Below are 13,732 nucleotides of genomic sequence, written 5' to 3'. Positions count from 1 at the left end.
ATAGTTGTTCCAGTATGTTAAATATATGGATTGCAATGAAGGAGGTTAGCTTAAATAGAAATTAGATTTGATTCAAACTCAGGAATTAACTTTTTTGCCTGACCCATCATTAATGGCTGAAACAATGCAGTGCCACATGGATTCTTTCACGTCCCTGTAAATTCCTTGCAAAGCCATATATGCTAGCATTTCTGCATCTAAAAAACATTGACAATGTGAGAATCATGAACAATGCAGTACTATTTAAACATTTCTTTGAATTTGACAAGAAACTTAATCTTATCAGAATGTTGCAGTAGTTGCAGTGAAAACAACTTTTGTGTGCATGTGTCCCAGAACAATTTCCCAGTAACTTGGAAATTTGTATTCTCAATTGATTAGAAGCCTCCAATCATCAAATGCTTGGGAAACTTTGAAATTTGGTGTAGTATTTTATTCAAGTATGCTCCTTTTTGTCAATAATAATGTTATGTTCAGAATGATATTTTAAAATGATAAAGATTACGAAATAGTAAAATAATTGAAACATGCTGATTTTAAAGAATGGAATACATCAACATAAATCATATTGATAAAGCAAAATGTATTTTTGCAAATGTGGTATCCTGTCTTATTTGAATTATCATACTTAGATGCATAGTTATGCTCATTAATTGTATTCAAACCTCTCTTCTGGACCAAACTTCTTGTCCTCATTCCAGGTACAACTTTGATTCCAGTAAAAAAAATAATTGAACAAAATCCAAGTCTGTTTGTATTTATAATTCTAGTGTGCACAGTTTTCCTTTTCTGATGGATAACAGTAGGGCATGTTGCCATTATTTACTAAAAGGTTCCAAATGTGAGGTTTCGTTAAAACTGTTATGTTTTGGACTGTCTGTAATTTCAAGCAAGTGGAGGAATGAAGGGGATCATGTCACTTGTTCTGAATTCTGCTGACAACAAGCCATTTTCAAACAATAATATATATGCATTCTTTTGAGTTTATCTCCAGGATCACTTTGAACCATGTTTGCTGGAGATGGTGGTGCAGTGACAATGTCACTGGATATGTAATGTAGAGTTTAATGCTCAGAAGAAATGTGTTTGAATCCAACTATGACATATGGATTGAATTCAACTCATGAACTGGAGTTTAAAGCTCTCGATGGTAAAAATGAAAATAAACATTCATTTACAATAATAATCACCAGGAAAAATGGCTTTTTTATTTAAGGAATGAAATTACCATCTTCACCTGGTTTGCCCACAACATGTCCCCAAGCAGCAGCATGGTTGACTATTAAAAGCACTTTGAAATGCCCTAGTAAGACACAAAGTTGCACCAAACTGCTACGAAGCCTAAGAAAAGATGAATAACTTTATTGTTATGTGCATTTTGCAGTGAAAAAATACAGTCAAAGGCTTCAGAAGTTGACATGATCCAGCACCATTTTTAATAGTTTAAGAATTGGGCAGCACAGTGGCTCAGTGGTTAGCACTGCTGCCTCACAGCACTAGGGTCCTCGGTTCGATTTCAGCCTTGGGTGACTGTCTGTGTGGAGTTTGCACATTCTCCCTGTGTCTGCATTGGTTTCCTCCAGGTGCTCCGGTTTCCTCCCACAGTCAAAGATGTGCATGTCAGGTGAATTAGCCATGCTAAATTGCCCATAGTGTTAGGTGTGCTAGTCAGAGGGAAATGGGTCTGGGTGGGTTACTCTTCAGATGGTCAGTGCGGACTGGTTGGGCTGAAGGGCCTGTTTCCACACTGTATGTAATCTAATCTAATTTTAAAAAAACTTAAGAGTCCATAACCCTTCTACCCCCACTTTGCTGCCAGCACCGGACCCAAGCAAAGCCAAAGTTGCCATTCCTCCGGCACCAATTTTTCCCACTGGCCAACCTCTCCAATGCTGGGTCCCGTTCTTGCCCCCTGCCCCCGCCAGGGTCCCACTCCAGGCTCACAGGCTGCCATCCGCCATTGTCCCATTCTGGGCTTGCCAGTCAACTTTACCGTCGGTTGCCAGGTTCCCACTCTGGGCTCTCAGGCAGCCTTGCCACCTTCCACCAGGGTCCCATTCTGGGCTTGCCAACCAACTTTACTGCTATCTGTCAGGATCCCACTCTGTGCTCACCAGACCCCTCGCTGACATCTGCCAAGGTCCCACTCCAAGCTCACCAGCCATTTTGCCACTGTTCACCAGGGTCCCGCTCTGGGCTTGACCGGCTGCAACCATGCTTTGGACCCTGATGATGTTGCCTTTCCACTTAGTGCCATCTGCACTCCCTGTCAATGCCATCGCTGTCAATGCTGCCATGATTGAACATTCCCCAGAATCTAAATAGAAGCAAGAACTGAAAAGAAACAAAAGACGAGAAAAGAAGCAAAAAGTAAAGGGGTCACACTGGACGAGCCCTGAGCTCAGACCCAAATGCTACTTACTCCACCATCACTGTGGTCTTGAGATTAAAACCAAGAAAACAAATAAAATTGGATAGGAACCACCTGATGTTAACCTAGAGACTTGGAATGATAATGTTGAAACCAGCCTATGATCCTGCAAAGTTTTCCTTACTTACATCTATATGGGTTGAAAAATGTGGTGTTAGAAAAACACAGCAGGCCAGGCAGCATCCGAGGAGCAGGAGAATCGACGTTTTGGGCATAAGCCCTTCTCCAGGAATGCCCAAAACTTATGCCCGAAACGTCGATTCTCCTGCTCCTCGGATGCTGCCTGGCCTGCTGTGTTTTTCCAGCACCACATTTTTCAACTCTGGTACTCCAGCATCTGCAGTCCTCACTTTCTCCTATTACATCTACATGGACTTCAGTACGGTGTTCGACAAGGTTCCCTGTGGGAGAATGATTACCAAGGTTAGATCTCACGGACTACAGGGAGAACTAGCCATTTGGATACAGAACTGACTCAAAGGTAGAAGACAGGGAGTGGTGGTGGAAGTTGTTTTTTCAGACTGGAGGCCTGTGACCAGTAGAGTGCCACAAGGATCGGTGCAGGGTCCTCTAATTTTTGTCATTTACAAAAATGATTTGGATGCTAGCGTAAGAGGTACAGTTAGTAGGTTTGCAGATGAAACCAAAATTGGAGGACAGCGAAGAGGGTTACCTCAGATTACAACAGGATCTTGACCAGATGGGCCAATGGGCTGAGAAGTGACAGATGGAGTTTAATTCTGATAAATGTGAGGTGCTGCATTTTGGGAAAGAAAATCTTAGCAGGACTTATATACTTAATGGTAAGGTCCCAGGGAATGTTGCTGGACAAAGAGACTTTGGAGCTGAAAATGTGTTGCTGGAAAAGCGCAGCAGGTCAGGCAGCATCCAAGGAACAGGAGAATCCACGTTTCGGGCAGAAGCCCTTCTTCATCTGACCTCCAGCATCTGCAACCCTCACTTTCTCTCAAAGAGACCTTGGAGTGCAGGTTCATTGCTCCTTGAAAATGAAGTCTCAGGTAGATAGGATAGTGAAGAAGGCATTTGGTATGCTTGCCTTTATTGGTCCGAGTATTGAGTACAGGAGTTGGGAAGTCATGTTAGGCCACTGTTGGATATTGTGTGCAATTCTGGTCTCCTATCAGAAAGATGTTGTGAAACTTGAAAGGGTTCAGAAAAGATTTACAAGGATGTTGCCAGGGTTGGAGGATCTGAGCTACAGGGAGAGGCTGAACAGGCTGGGACTGTTTTCCCTGGAGCATCAGAGGCTGAGGGGAGATCTTATGGAGGTATACAAAATTATGAGGGGCATGGATAGGGTAAATAGGCAAAGTCTTTTCCCTGGGGTCGGGGAGTCCAGAACTAGAGGGCATAGGTTTAGGGTGAGATGGGAAAAATATAAAAGAGACCTAAGGGGCAACCTTTTCACGCAGAGAGTGGTACGTGTATGGAATGAGCTGCCAGAGGAAGTGGTGGAGGCTGGTACAATTGCAATATTTAAAAGGCATTTGGATGGGTATATGAATAGGAAGGGTTTGGAGGGACATAGGCAGGGTGCTGGCAAGTGGGACTATATTGGGTTGGGATATCTGGTCGGCATGGATGGGTTGAACCGAAGGGTCTGTTTCCACGCTTTACATCTCTATGACTCGATCTCGGGGAGCATTATCCCACAGAAAGAGAATAAAATTCCAGGTATGGATGGCATGTACATACCCAAGAACAGTGATAAGGATATCTAAAAGTTCCCTGAAAGCTGGGGACAGCTGGTGTCATTCTGTATACAATGAAGGGAGATTAAACATTAGTGATGAAAAAGTTATTGGAATCAACACTAAATAAGCTGTCAGTAGAGTTTTTGGAATTACTAGACCTAATTGTTTTTAAAAATCCAGAAAGGCAGTGATGCTTAACTAACATGATAAAAACTTTATCTATTCTGTCAGTGATCTCAATGCTAATGTAGTTGATCTTGTATTTTTTGATTTTATAAAGACCTTCAATAAGGTGTTACGTGGTAGTTTTATGACAGAGATTAAGGCAAATGGAATCATTGGACAATTAACAGAAAGGGCAGTAAATTTGTTTTAGATTAAACAGTGCAAGTTGCTAAAAGGGAGCCATTTAGATTGATAAAAAATAGAAAGTTGTGAACTGGGGACCACTTCTTTTCATAATTTTGCATTAGTGATTTAGAAAGAAATAACTGTCAACATTTGTGGACTACCAAACTAGAAGGTAGCAAAACACTTGCATTGTCTTTATATCCTGTGAAAATGTGGAGATGGGGATTAAATGGCACTTTTTTTTAGATTAGATTAGATTCCCTACAATAAGGAAACAGGCCCTTCAGCCCAACAAGTCCACACCGACCCTCCGAAGAGTAACCCACCCAGACGCTTTCCCCATATTCACCCCTGACTATGGGCAATTTAGCATGACCAAATCACCTAACCTGCACATCCTTTGGACTGTGGGAGGAAACCGGAGCACCCGGAGGAAACCCACGCAGACACGGGGAGAATGTGCAAACTCCACACAGACAGTCACCAGAGGCTGGAATCAAACCTGGTATCCTGGTGCTGTGAGGCAGCAGTGCTAACCACTGTACCACCATGCTGCCCCAATAGGAGAACTAGAAACATTACATCATTTAATTTAGTAGCTGAAACATAAGAACTTGGAGATAATTGGTTGGGAGAGTGAACTGTGTGGAAGAATGCAGATGAAGTGAGGTTACCCACTTTGGTAACAAAACAAGAAGGCAAATTATAATCAGAATTGTGATAGGTTGGAAAAGGAGAAGGTGCAACAAGACCTACATTTTCTTGTACATCAGATGCTGAAATTTAGGATGAAATTTAGGCAGTGAAGAAGTACCCATAGAGTTGGCATAAAAATGATGGAGAAAAGTTTTAGCAGTAGCAACAGAATTAGCTTGTTTAGTTCAGCACTAGGGTAAGATCATAAGTTAGGACAATATCATCTTTAAGAATAAGATAAATCCAAGGTAACAAAGTCTAGGTGAAACAAGGAATCTTATAAATTAATATAAAAGGAATTTTGTACAAACCCAGAATTACAGATTTTTGTAACAGACAGTCTGATAAGTTGACAGACAGTTTGAAGTTTGTAGTTTATCAAGAATTAAAGGAAAAATGTGATCCTATAGTAATGAAGACTCTTTAAGTAATTGAGTAGTGAGAAATTTAAGAAATGCAATCTTCCCGTAGCGTTAAGAAATTTGGCTGAGTTCTTTGAAATAAAGCGCTACAGGTAGTATGGGGACTCCTTTCCACTATCAGCAAGGGGACTGAATGACATATGGGGAAAACAGAACTTCTAAAGGTCACCAACTTTACTTCGAGAAAATAAACAACATCAACTTCACAACCTAAATAAGCAAACCAAAATAATAATGACTGGGACAACTCAAATGAATTCATATATCCAAGGATCAAGGGAGGAAGGACAGAGGCAAATGGTGAGGTGAAAGGAGAAGAGAATATATTTTGTAAAACCTTTAATTCAGACAAGCGTACTGAGTTGAAGTGATTAAGTTTCAGTCTTGTTAATGGAATTTGAATAGATGCTACCTTCTAAGTAAAAGATTTAATGTAGAAATATTTAGCATAGGGACAGTAAATTTCATCTTAAAAGCAATCAAAAACAACAATACTTTAAGCCAGAGGGAAGAGAGAAACAGGAGGCTGAGTTTTGGGAGAGACCATGTGGGAAGTCAGTGAATGGTTCTGAAGTTCAACAAAAAAAAATTAAAAACCAAGCAACTAACATTTACAGCTGACTGACTGTAAAATTGCAAATATATCTGGAATTCAGAGTTTGGTCCATGAAAAACAATGTGTTATCATATTGTAGCTGTACAGGACGTTGTACAGGCCACTTTTGGAATACTGTGTTCCATTCTGGTTTCCCTGTTTATAGGAAAGATGTTGTTAGACATGAAAGTGTGCAGAAAGGCTTTACAAGGATGTTGCTGGGCTGGAGGGTTTGAGCTCGAGGGAGATGCTGAATAAGCAGGGGCTATTTTCCCTTACGTGTTGGAAGTTGAGGGATGACTTTATAAGAGGTTTATGAAATCTTGAGGGTCATGAATAGGGTCAATGTGGTCTTTTCCCCATGGGGGTGGGGGTGGGGTGGGGGAAAGTCCAGAGCTAGAGAACATAAGTTTAAGATGAGAGGGGAAAGATTTCAAATGGACAACTTCTTCACACACATGGTGGTCTGTGTATAGAATTAGGTGCCTGAGGAAGTGGTGGAGGCTAGTACAATTACATTTGAAAGGCCTCTGCATGGGTACATGAATAAGATGAATATTATATGAGGCAAATGTTAGCAAATGGGATTGAATAAATTTCGGACAACTGGTTGGAATGGACGATTTGGACTGAAGGGTCTGTTTGTTGTGCTGTAGAACTCTATGACTCTAATCGCCTGTTTAAACATTTGCAGCATGTGAATAGAGTCATAGTTGCAGCTGTAAAACAGAGGGGCAGTGTTTATCTAACCTTCCATGGTCATGTAGGACAGAAGCTGCTCACAACTCATTGGTTAAATAATTCTAACTTTAGGTGTAACTGTATAACTTGATATATAACCAACCTGTAATAGAACTGATATTGTGAATGCTTTAGAAATTAGTAGGAATTGGCATCTTTTTGTATCTTCAGTGATTAGGATAGTATGAAATATAAGATGAATAACAGAATGTGATAAAGTTTGTAATGAATATAATGAAAAACAGAATTAAGGAGTCCTTGGAGGTAAGCAAGTCTGGCAAATCTGAGAGAGAATATAACTATTACTTTACATTCCAATGTTAATAGGGTCCATCGAAAGATCCCAAGGTCTGATCATAACAATGTCTGGTAAACACCATTAGATCATGGACTGTCCATAGAGTTCTCCATCACTGATCATGTGTTTACTGATTGGATATACAGATTGGGGAAACATGGTAAACAGTGACATCAATGTTGAACATAATTATAGTAACGCAAAATATGTAGAAATGTTGTACTTGACTCGACGGCCACAGTGTTCAGTGGACACTATTCCAAAAATTTTGCCTATGCAACATGGTAAAAGAGTTCTGAATAAAATTTGATTGTGCTGCTAAACACAGACCTCAAGACTCCTTTTTGATATCTCTCTCCAACACTGACATTCATGGTGAGAGGATTCATGTACATGAGCAGGGATGTTCAACTACAATCATACAGGGCTTTGGTGCAACCACACTTGGATAATTTAATGCAGTTTTGGTTTATGATGTAGGATATTTTGGCTGTTGAGTGAGGGCAACCAAGATTTACCAGACTGATTCCTGGGAAGGCAGGACTGATGTATGAAAAGAGACTAAATTGGTTCGGACTATATTCACTGAAGTTAAGAAGAATAAGTAGGGATCTCTTAGAAACCTACAAAATTCAAACAGGACTAACAGGGTAAATACAGGTAATATGTTTCCGATGACAAGGAATCTGGATTCAGGAGTCAGTTTGAAGATACAATGGATGCCAATTAGGGCTGAATTGGGAAGGAATTTCTTTGCCTAGAGAATGGTGAGCCTGTGGAATTCTCTACTGCAGAAAGCAGTTGAGGTCAAAATATTGAATGTTTTCAAGAAGGAGTTGCATCGAGTTCTTGGGGCTCATGGGATCAAATGGTATATAGGGTGGAAGTGGAAATAGTGTACAAGTTGAATGATCAGTCATGATCTTACTAAATGGCAGAGCCGGCTTGAAAGGCCAGAATAGCCGACTCCAACCTGCTCCATAGATCAGCAAACTGGTTTAAAATCCCAAACCACATGAATTTATTTTTAGAGGCATAGAATTCAAGAGCTGCGCAAAATAAAGTGTTGAAAATTTCATGCCTTGGGTATTGTATCAATTTTAATGAATTGGTCGCTCCAAGTAATTTGACTCAAGCCCAGGGACATACCCATTTATACCCAGTATCTAACTAGGCAATAGTAAAACCCAGGGGTGCAACAATAGCACCTCCTTGTGACCTGAACTGGATATTGTGTTTCTCACATATGCTTTTCCAGTTTTCTTTTCAGACACATCAGGAAACACATGGTGAACCAAGACCAAGTTCCAGTCATTAAGCTGTTTATTTCATACACTGTGATTAAACATGCAGAATAATGGTGTATTTTATTTTGAATTTATTCAGTCTCACTTTACTCCTTATAAGACAAAAGTTTGGGAAACATGCAATAACCAATAGTAAATCCTGTCCCTGCTGATTTCTGATGTATTTGTGCCATGACTCTATATTTATGGCCCATTCCCATGTATTATACTGCTCTTGTTGGGCATTTTAAGGTGCTGATTAATCAGTTGGTTTGCCATCCCTTTTGTGCTTTCTTTATATTACTAATTTAGTTCCATTAATTTAGTTTCAAACTTTTATCTCTCCAAGCTAAATGCTGCTCAATACTAAATGACGCTGTTTACTTGCCCATTTAGTGCTGAACAGGATTCTGTTCAGTGACAGTCGGAGACTAAATCAATATACTAAATTAATTTAACTAAATGAAAGAAGACGGAAAGCAGCTCATTAATCAACTGTTCAAACTTCCCTGCAGGCTTGTGTATCCTGCAGGACATTGCAGAAGTTGAATGCTTTACTGATAACTACAACCGAAGGAAAGCTTGCACGCAAGTCTCAAATTGGTTTTGGCAACCATATTCACTTGTGGGTTAGATTATCTACCACTGACTTAATAACTGAAAAATCCAGCCTGTATATGCCTTGTATGCTTTGAATAATCACTGCTATGAAGTTTGCAGTAACATTTCAATCTGTTCTGAATGCTCCACTCCATCTAAATGTCATTTCTTGTATCCTTTCTAGTTTGCTTATACCAAAATGTAATATTGTTTCAGAATTGCAGTATAAGTGTGAAGCCAAATGTGCACATGGAAGGGTGACAGACTGAAGATAAAATTAACAGAAACAGTTAAGATTTTTAAAGATGCTAGCAGGTAGATATGGCATTTCCCACTCTTGGGGATTACACAATTCTACAATAATTCTATAAAGTATTATAGAACAATTGTAATATATGCTGTGCAATGCACAATGTATCAGCAATGCCACTGATTTATATGCTCAACTGATTGAAATATCAATTATCTTCTGCAGTTTAGGACTTGAGTGTCAAAATACTCACCCTGACAATTTTTTTCTGTTGAAATCAATTTTATAAAATCATCAAATGAATAATTTTAATTAAAACATTTTGCATTGATTTATATATGGTCCTTTTTAAATGTTTTATTTTAATGTTTTTGCTTCTTTTAACCTGAGGATATGCTTCAAGGCTATAGAGAATCTGCAGATTGGAGGTAGGCACATGACGTTTAGTGGGTAAAGGAGAATAGTCTGGTTTTTCAAATTATGTTGAAGAAACAGGTGGATAAACTCTGCTAGAATTAATTCTGGGTTATGACACACTCCTAGATGATGTGTTCAAGACTGTACAGTAGTGGATGTGAAATTGGTGAGTCTTCAGTAAACAAACTTTGTTGGGTTGAGGACCATTCAGAGAATACATACAGCCAAAAGGTGGCATGATAGCTCAGCGGTTAGCACTGTTGCTACACAGCACCAGGGACCTGAGTTTAATTCCACGTTTAGGCGACTGTGAAGTTTGCACATTCTCCCTGTGTCAGCTTGGCTTTCCTCCGGATGCTTCGGTTTCCTCCCATAGTCCAGGTTAGGTGGATTGGCCATTGTGTCCAGAGATGTGCAGGGATTCTATGAAAGGAAGTCCAAGATTACATAAATGATTTGGATGCGAGCATAAGAGGTACAGTTAGTAAGTTTGCAGATGACACCAAAATTTGAGGTGTAGTGGACAGCGAAGAGGGTTACCTCAGATTACAACAGGATCTGAACCAGATGGGCCAATGGGCTGAGAAGTGGCAGATGGAGTTTAATTCAGATAAATGTGAGGTGCTGCATTTTGGGAAAGCAAATCTTAGCAGGACTTATACACTTAATGGTAAGGTCTTAGGGAGTGTTGCTGAACAAAGAGATCTTGGAGTGCAGGTTCATAGCTCCTTGCAAGTGGAGTCGCAGGTAGATAAGTTAGTTTGGTATGCTTTCCTTTATTGGTCAGAGTATTGAGTACAGGAGTTGGGAAGTCATGTTGCGGCTGTACGGAACATTGGTTAGGCCACTGTTGGAATATTGCTTGCAATTCTGGTCTCCTTCCTATCGGAAAGATGTTGTGAAACTTGAAAGGGTTCAGAAAAGATTTACAAGGATGTTGCCAGGGTTGGAGGATCTGAACTACAGGGAGAGGCTGAACAGGCTGGGGCTGTTTTCCCTGGAGCATTGGAGGCTGAGGGTCGACCTTATAGAGGTTTACAAAATTATGAGGGGCATGGATAGGATAAATAGGCAAGTCTTTTCCATGGGGTCAGGGAGTCCAGAACTAGAGGGCATAGGTTTAGGGTGAGAGGGGAAAGATATGAGAGAGACCTAAGGGGCAACGTTTTCATGCAGAGAGTGGTATGTGTATGGAATGAGCTGCCAGAGGAAGTGGTGGAGGCTGGTACAATTACAACATTTAAGAGGCATTTAGATGGGTATATGAATAGGAATGGTTGGAGGGATATGGGCCGGGTGCTGGCAGGTGGGACTAGATTGGGTTGGGATATCTGGTCCGATGGACGGGTTTGACCAAAGGTTCTGTTTCCATGCTGTACATCTCTGACTCTATGACTCTGTAACAGCTGCTTGTCTGGGGCTAGTGAAAGGTGAATATTGAGCAAGTAATGTGGCCTAGCTGAACTGATTGGAGATGTCCAAGTTGTGCAGAGACTCAGTGTGTAAAGAATGGAGAATGTCTCATTTTACTGAGAGCATTTGGAGATTTAATCCTGTTGGTCACTGTCTTTTTGATGTCTTGAGATGTGATCCCTAAGGAGGACTGTGTCAAGTGAGGTAATATGTTAGGAAAGTTATGGAACTCCAAAACTTGGGAGTAATAAATGTGGGCTGAAAATGTGTTGCTGGAAAAGCGCAGCAGGTCAGGCAGCATCCAAGGAACAGGAGAATCGACGTTTCGGGCATAAGCCCTTCTTCAGTAATAAATGTGGGCAGCAGTGCTGGACAACACTGCAAAAGGTTTCTGAAGTCTGAGTAATGGGAGTAAGATTCTTGGATCTCGCAACATTCTGCAAAGATTGAAGCCTGGCTCCTATGATGACGGACGAAAGTGAGGACTGCAGAAGCTGGAGATCTGAGTCGAAGCATGTGGTGCTGGAAAAGCACAGCTGGTCAGCTAGCGTCCGAGGAGCAGGAAAATCCTGAAGAGCATATGATTGAAATGTTGATTCCCCTTCTCCTCGGATGCTGCCTGACTGGCTATGCTTTTCCAGCTCCACTCTCTTCGACTCCTTTGATGATGGAGCCTGCTAAATCAAACTGGATAGGTGAGTTTAGGAGAATTTGGTCTGATCCTTTCCTTAACTGTTCTCAGCCATCGTGTACCTCTGCATTTGTTTGGGCGATTAGCCAATTAGCACAGTGGTAATGTCTCTGTGCCTCTGAGCTAGAAGACCTGGGTTCAGATTGAGAGGTGTGTGATAACACATCTGAACAAGTTGATTTAAAAATATCTAGAGTGTCAACTACAACACTGTTGAATGGCTATATTTAGCCATTTCATTAAAAATTATTTAATTTTTTAAGGCTTTTAATATTATAAATGCTACATTTATTATAAGATCATTAGGCAGAGGACCAGAATTAGGCCATTTGGCCCATTGAGTCTATTTTGCCATTTGATCACAGCTGATATGTTTCTCAACCCCATTCTCTTGCCTTCTTCTCGTAACCCTTGACCCTTTTATTAATCAAGAACCTATCTATCTCTGCCTTAAAGGCATTCAATGACTTGGCCTCCATAGTCCTTTGCAGCAATAAATTCCACAGATTAGCCACCCTCTGGCTGAAGAAATTCATCATCGCAATTTTAAAGGGTCATCCCTTCACTTTGAGGCTGTGCCCTTGAGTCCTTCTCTTTTCTATTATTTGAAACATGTTTTCTACGTTCACTCTTTCTAGGCCCCTCCAGTATCCTGTAAGTTTTAATCATATTCCCCCCCCTTATCCTTTTAAACTCCATGGTGCACGAACCCAGAGTCCTCAACAAAACTGATGTCAAACTGTTTTTCCCCAGGATCGTTCTTGTAAGATTCTTCTGGACTGCCTCCAATGCCAACACATCCTTCCGAAGATATGGGGACCAAAACGGCTCACAGTATTCCAAAGGCAGTCTGACCAGACCCTTATACAGCCTCAACAGTACATCTGTACTCTTGTATTCTTGCCGTCTTGAAATGGATGCTGACATAACTTTATGTTCCTAACTGCCAAATGATGAATGCTAATATTGCATCTGCTTTCCAAACTACCAACTGAACCTGCATGTTAATCTTAAGGGAATCCTGAACAGGACTCCCAAGTCCCTTTTTGCTTCAGATTTCTGAAGCTTTTCCTCTTTTAGAAATTAACCTACTTCTCTATTCTACCTAACAAAGTACACAACCTCACATTTTCCAGTATTGTATTCCATTTGCCACTTCTTTGCCCACTTTCATAGCCTGTCCAAATCCTTCTGCAGCCTCACTGCTCCCTCAACACTACTTGTGCTCCACCTGTCTTTGTGAAATCTGCAAACTTAGCAACAATGCCCTCAGGTCTTTCATCCAGATTGTTAATGTATAACATGAATAGTTGAGGTCCCAACACTGATCCCTGTGGAACTCCACTAGTCGCCAATTGTCAATCTGAAAAAGACCCCTTTATTCCTACTCTCTGCCTTGTGCCAGTTAGCCAATCCACTATTCATGCCAATACTTTCCCCTTAAAACCATGGACTCTTTGTTTTTTTTATATATTTAACAGCCTCTTGTCTGGCACCTTGTCAAAGGTCTTCTGGAAATCCAAATAGATCCCGTCCACTGGCTGAGCTTTGTCTAACTTGCTGAATGCCTCTTTAAAGAATTCTAGCAGATTTCTCAGAGATGACATCCCCTTGATGAAGTTGTGCTGACTCAGCCCTATTTTAACATGCGTTTCCAAGTACACTGCAATTTTATCCTTAATATCAGGCTCTCAAATCTAAGCAATGATCAAAGTCAGGCTAAACGCCCTATAGTTTCCTGTCTTCTGCCTCCCTTCCTTCTTAAAGTGGGGTGTTAGATGAGCCATTTTGCCGTCCCCTAGGTCCATCGCTAACTCCAGTGATTC

At 40.7% G+C, this 13,732-nt stretch overlaps 1 protein-coding gene across 7 annotated transcripts in view; it reads left to right on the top strand.

Annotated features, from left to right (window-relative positions):
• The window catches only part of cfap20dc (CFAP20 domain containing), a 400,185-nt gene that overhangs the window by 7,547 nt on the left and 378,906 nt on the right, over positions 1–13,732 (top strand). Inside the window, exon 1 of one of the 7 annotated variants that reach the window (XM_087994373.1) lies at positions 9,434–9,450. The exons of the other annotated variants lie outside the window; for them this stretch is intronic. The gene's annotated coding sequence lies outside the window, so the exon portion shown is untranslated. Of the gene's footprint in view, positions 1–9,433; positions 9,451–13,732 lie in introns of those variants that run through there. 7 annotated transcript variants of the gene reach the window in all.

The sequence above is a fragment of the Chiloscyllium plagiosum genome, unplaced genomic scaffold (genome assembly GCF_037043375.1).
Source record: "Chiloscyllium plagiosum isolate Xiang-an unplaced genomic scaffold, Cpla_swu_hap1 HiC_scaffold_14, whole genome shotgun sequence".
Classification (NCBI taxonomy): domain Eukaryota; kingdom Metazoa; phylum Chordata; class Chondrichthyes; order Orectolobiformes; family Hemiscylliidae; genus Chiloscyllium; species Chiloscyllium plagiosum.
Note: the sequence above shows the minus strand (reverse complement) of the source record. Positions and strands in the feature narration are given on the sequence as shown.